Genomic DNA, 6,585 nt, shown 5'->3' with positions numbered 1-6,585 from the left:
TACTACCTAAATCTTCCTTCTCGCTCATGTAACGATTTCAGTTTTAAAAATTTCACTCTCCATTTTTGCGATACCGCGGCCTAAGAGGTTTCACTTCAAAAAAATGTTTCGACTTTTTCCATTTCAGTGACGATGATGATACGTTATTTTGCATTTCAGGTGACGATATACATATCGTCGTTTAAAGTACAAAACCGCCTATCGTCGTTTTGCAAAACCGCGTAATTGACATTTGTGCCAAAAATTAGATTTGCTCATAGGAAGCTCCAGGCATAAGGCCTTATCTATTCATACCAATATATCGATATTAGACTATGTACTGCAAAATAACAGCATAGTTGTTATACCGCTGATCAAGAGTAGCGTATATTTTTACTCTCTCCGGTAAAATCTTGGTGATCTTACATACGCGATTTTGCATTATCGTGATACGTGGTTTTGTACTTTAAACCACGATATGTATGCAAATGAGCGATGTATAAAAAATCTACGACGGAATTTTGTTTTCTGCTACGATTTTTCCCTATTTACTCCGAAGGCTTTATTCTCATTTTAAGTATAAAAACCAGCAAAAATAAATGTTTTTAATGCTGTCAAACGCCGTTTTCTTGATTAAAATAAATGGTAGGAAAGAATCCATTTCGGTAGGTTTTTGAACCAGCTCTTGGTAGGAAAGAAAGTTTTTCAGTGGTAACCCTGCTCCACAGCACAGCAGTTTCAACTACGCCTGCTTTGGTTTTTAAATTTTGTGATGATGTTTGTCAAGTTGGAAAATAGGGCTGACTTCCAAATCGTATCAATACAATGTTTGGAAACTGTTATACTGCGGTATTCAAACTGTTTGTATATGCAGAGACATTGCAACCATATACATTGCATATTTTAAATACTCAATATAGCAATGAACGATTTTTCCGAATTCTCCACTTTTAAAACACCAATGGTAACCAATAACGAACTAAGCATCAACTTTGTTTCTGATGCGCCGATTGCTTTAATGATGCGTTTCGATAACTTTTCGGATGCGTTTTGGAAAAGTATACATTGTCAACCAATTGTAGTTCGGCGTTATAGAACAGTATACTTGGTATACAAAGCAATTGACGTTTTGGAAGTCAGCCTAGTTTTCAACATGGCTTCACTTAAATTTAATTTACTAGTTCTAATATATTTCGATTCAAAATCTGATCGTTTCCTTAAAAACTACATTAAATTAGCTACAATCTTAAGTATTTTAATTTTGGAAAAATTACTACTATCGGGAAAATCTTAACGAATAAATTGAAAAATTCGAGAAAAATAGTACCAAATAGTCATTTTAGGCCGCGTGGGTAACTTTCTGGTTAGTTTTATTAAAAAACTGAGTACGCCATTCGCTTAAGCGGCTTATTCTTCATGAGGTTGGATATCTTTTTTTCTTTCTTATGAAATATAAATGTTTTTTTCATATAAGAAAACTACAGCAAAACAGTCTTATTAATCACGGATTTCGGAGTAGCACATGTGCGTACATCTTTGGTTTCGGTAGGGATAAAATTTGCGAAGATGTAACGCATAGCCCAGCAAAAAATTTCGAAGGAATAGACAGAGGCGAACACATGGTAACTAGTCTTTGGGGTCCAGTTGGTAACCAATCTGAGTTATCCATCACTTTCGTACCATTTGGGGACCAGTTGGTTGATTTTAGCTCCAGTGACCGTTTTGAGGCGATTGAAGGTTTTTTAAGGTGTTTTTACGTGGTTTTGGACGCTGGGAGTGCCGTATTTTTGGGTAGCGGTCTCTCCTGGGCAGGCAATGGCAAAACTCCGAGTGAATTTCTGCCATGAAAAACAGTAGGCGTGCGGATTATCCCCAAAAAGTGCTCTAGAAATGAAAAAAATGTTCGGGTCAAAGTAACCGGTTGAGGCCAATTGTAGTTGATAGCTTACACAGAAATACATTTACAGTTAATTTTAACCAAGTTTTACTGATACCTTCATGTCGAAAAAGACAAAAAACCTGATTTTTCACAGCGGCCAATTTTTGCGAAATTTTATTTTAAACTCGCTTTATATCAGACGTTTTATTATCGATTGATTTGATTGATTTTTATACACTAAACTAGATAATATTAACTGCAGTTCTCAAAACTTTTCAAAAACAAAATGGCGGATTTTTAAACTTTTTCATACAAATTATGGAGGTAGTTTTTTCAAATGCAAAAGCTGTGTTATAAAATTTGAATTTTTGTTGTGGTTTTGATGCAGCATTATGGACAAATATCTAAGGAAGGTTTTGGGAAAGTTTCAGATTTAAACAGCAAGTAGTTTCAAAGTTTTAACAATAGTATGGTGACGGCCACGAGCGGGCGCTCGCCCCTAAATGACAAATATAATTCATAAATTTATCAGTGTTGTAGAATTTATTTAACCTAAAGCTCTCGAGAGTTTTTGGGCATAATCCGCACGCCTACAGCTTCTCATAAAAATACAATCGCCGTTCGGAGTCGGCGTAAAACTGTAGGTCTCTTCCTTTGTGTGACAACATCAAGGCGAATGCCACAAATCACAGGAGCAGCTCGGCCAAATACTAAAATATGTGCAAGAACCAATCTATTAATATCGTTGAATTGTTTTAATATCAATTGCAAAATTTTTTACAGACAAGTCTAAAAAGAAGAAAATATGTATATAAAATAAAAAAACTTTTAAATATACAACGCTTTTATAAATGGACTAAAAAGTAGAAAATAATATTTCTCAGTCCCACAGAATTTTTTTTTGATAACTTTTGATTTTGAAATTTTGGCAAAAGTCATTATAAACAATTTGCGAGATTGAAAATGAAAAACGTGGGGCGCATGTAATAGACATGACTTGATATGAAAAGTAATATATGTATGTATGTGGGTATATGGGTATATGAATAACGATCGCTTAAAATCGATCTCAAACTTGTACTTGCGCTGTAGAAATTTTAGGTCTATGCTACGGGTATCTAGTTTGACTATTGTCAATTAAATCTAATCCCTTGTATTGCAGGCGTCCACGTTTTTCGTTTTTAATCTCATAAATTGTTTAAAACGACTTTTGCTAAAATTTCAAAATCAAAAGTTATCAAAACAAATTCTATGGGACTGGGAAATATTATTTTCTACTTTTTAGTCCATTTATAAAAGCGTAGTGTATTAAAAAGTTTTTATTTTATTTTATGTATTTCAAGTAGATTTGCAAGGAAGCAACAGGTGCCACTGCTAAGGGAGCGTTGCGAGAGAGACAACTGTCAGTTTTTCGAACCTCTAATTATTGAATCATGCTACATACCAGGGTTGTTGCGAATATTCGCATTCGCATTCGCAACCGCGGAGCTTCCGCATTAATTTTAACATTCGCATTCCCAACAATCAATGCGGAGCTTTTGCGAATGCGAATGTTGTGCAAGTGCACCGATAAAACTTATATATGGCAAACAAAATGACAAATTGTAGGCAATATTTTTGCTTGTGGTCGTGTGAGTATTTGTGTAACAAAACTGGTCAAATGTCACATTTATCAACTTTGATAAAAATGTCTTTAGACATATCTATTATTTCTTAAGCTATACATCCGAGCTATCAATGGGCACTCATACAAGTTTCAACTTCTACTTGACCTTTAACTTACGTCAAAGAAAACATAATCTTGTTAACGTTTTTTTCTGAGCTTTAAATACCTTTATTATGATGCTTTAGGGACCAATCTTAAAAAATCTACTAGACACAAAAGAAGAAAGTGTGCACTATAATTCTTAACCAAATTTTCGTGATTTGCTTTTGATATTACATATAATTGTTTCAATAATTTCAAATGAGGCTCTTTGGGGAATTTATTTTTAGCAAAAAATTTAAAAAACAGCAGTTTTGTTTACTTGTTGGATAATATTTTTTTCATAGGGATATACATTGGATTTTTGGCTAAAAACTTCTGTGGTAAAACTGTCCCTTCTTTGCTATTTAAAGTCAAAGAGTATGCTTCTTCAATAAGGATTTCCAGCAGAAATGATCAGCGTCTGGCTATAAAGAGAATCGATGCTCAAATAGTTAAAAGGCTATAGGTCTGACCTTTAATTAGGTAAGAATGACGTAACTATCTGAGATTCAAATGCTTATACAAAAATGGGGTACTTTTTCAATATTCTGATCCGATTCGGCTGGCAGCCGCGACTTTGAACACAGAATTTTGTTCAAAATTTTGATTTTCCTTATCCACCTATTTAGCTCGCTGTGAGCACAAATTTTTCAAACCACCCGCAGAAGAAAGTATTAAAAATGAATTACAAAAACTAAAATCGAAAAACGCTGATGAAGTTACAGATTACCCAAATTCTGAAACAGCCAAAGGAATGAGAATGAAGAACTCGTTTTAAAAAGCTTTAGAAAAACCTGACACATATGGTTTGGCTTGTACGCGCTGTTCAAACAACGATCTCGCCATTATACTAGATTCTAATTGCTTCTTAAAAATACTTGACATCCGCATTCGCATCCGCGGATGTTAGCTGTTAGATATTCGCATCCGCATTCGCATCCGCGGATGTCTAAAATTCCACATTCGCTACATCCCTAATACGTATACTAGCTGTATCCTGCCACGCTTTGCTGTGGCATATTCCTGTTACATGGATGATACATGATTAACGAAACAAAGCATACGTTTCATATAAGTTTGATTTTGTAATAAGTACTTGTGTGCACACAATATTTGTCGTTTTGCCATTGTCTGCATAGATATCAACCTGACACATATCAAGGATATCTGGTTTGCCGACACGGGAACATGCAACATCTGAGAAGCAATCCGCATCTAAATCTAAACCACACTTTTCCAAAAGTTGACCTTGGGCATTATTGATTGCGATTCCGAATGCCAATTGAATTGGGCATTGCAATCTTTTAAATTGAAATTGCGTATCGGTCGGAATCATGGGAATTCTTCACCTTTGAAAGGCCACGTTAAAATCTCTGTTTACACTACGTTCTTCATCAATGTCGTTACTGCTAGTCGCGTGCAGTTGCAGAGTTTTCGCTGATTAATATTCCGCAACATGATAATAGACACCACCTATTTTCAATTTCAGTATGTGCCGTCACCCCTGGAAGATCTATCGAGTTCAAAAATTAAGAAACGTTCTTTCGATAATTTCTACCTTTCGATGTTTCTAAGTTACAAAATTATCAGGCAATAAAATTCGTCTTAATCTTTCATTAACTGGCAACTTTCCGTTCCCAATATCCCGTATTTGTCACGAGAATACCTCGGCTGCAGTGTATGTATGTTCGCTTTGCCACACTTGCCACTTTGACTATTTCAGGTAAGCATTTATATCGCCCGCTAGTGTTAATCAAGAAATTACAGACAATGTTTGCGTAAAATCTCCTGAGAGCAATATCAATGCATTCCCGAATGGTTGAACGTTTCCATGCAAATCCCACGACAATCAATCATGAACCTCAAGCAATTTTTGATGTGCCATCGTGCACTCATCCCAAACAATAAGTTTACATTTTTGTATTACTTTTTCCTTACCGGATGTTCTGGAAATATTGCAAGTGGGAGTTTCGATGATTTATATGTTCAATGACAGCTTAAGAGCTGACTTAGCAATGTTTTCCCATGGTAGCAATTCCAGGCGAAGCGATAGCTAAAGTTATGTAATTCTTTGAACCAACCGTTGCTAGAATCCATCTGATAAGGAATGTTTTGCTAGTTCTTCCTGGCGTATCAAGAAGAAGGTCCCCGAACTCCGTCAATTAACATTTGCATATTTTTCCTCTAATTTGGTGCTGTAACCGCCTAAGCCATTATGGCCGAGATCGACAAAGAACGCCAGTCGTTTCAATCTGTGCCAACTGACGACAATTGGAAATGCCACGTGAGGCCAACTCCTTCTCCACTTGGTCTCTCCCTCTTCCTCTGCTACCACCAGCGGATTGCGAGTTGAATACTTTCAGAACTGGAACGTCGCTTCCCATTCAAACGACGTGGCCAAGCCAGCGGAGCCGCTGTGTTTTCATTCGCCACACCATGTCCATTTCGTTGTAAAGCTCATACAACTCATCGTACCATCGTCTGCGGTACCTCCGTCGCCTTCGTGGTTTTTGTTACCGATGATATCGATGTCATTGGCATGCGCCAGAAATTACGTAAAAATGTTTTCCTGAGTGGTTCTGTTCTGCAGCTCTTATTATCTTAACACTTGCATAATGCGATCGTAAATGCCCTTCTGAATTCGTTCTAATTTGGGAATGTTGGTTTGGGCATATAACAGGGGTTCACAATAGTAATAGTAATCATAATCATAATAATATTATCTCAAGTTATTCAAAATTTCTTTACTCGCAATATACGTAGTAGGCTATGGCGACCTCAAACGAAATAAATTGTTTACGATTAAAAGTTAACTGATTTATAATGCAAGGGAATGGTGTCAACAATTTTAAGTGTTCATTAAGTATTTGTTAAACCGCTTTCATGCGATAGTTTTTTGTTTTCGTTACTCTTTTATCATTTTGTTATTTGTTTCAGTAGTTTTTAGCCGACTTCACAAAAAGGAGAAGGTTATCAATTC

Source organism: Rhagoletis pomonella, unplaced genomic scaffold (assembly GCF_013731165.1).
Source record: "Rhagoletis pomonella isolate Grant_MI unplaced genomic scaffold, Rhpom_1.0 Rhpom_scaffold_00007, whole genome shotgun sequence".
Classification (NCBI taxonomy): Eukaryota; Metazoa; Arthropoda; class Insecta; order Diptera; family Tephritidae; genus Rhagoletis; species Rhagoletis pomonella.
Note: the sequence above shows the minus strand (reverse complement) of the source record.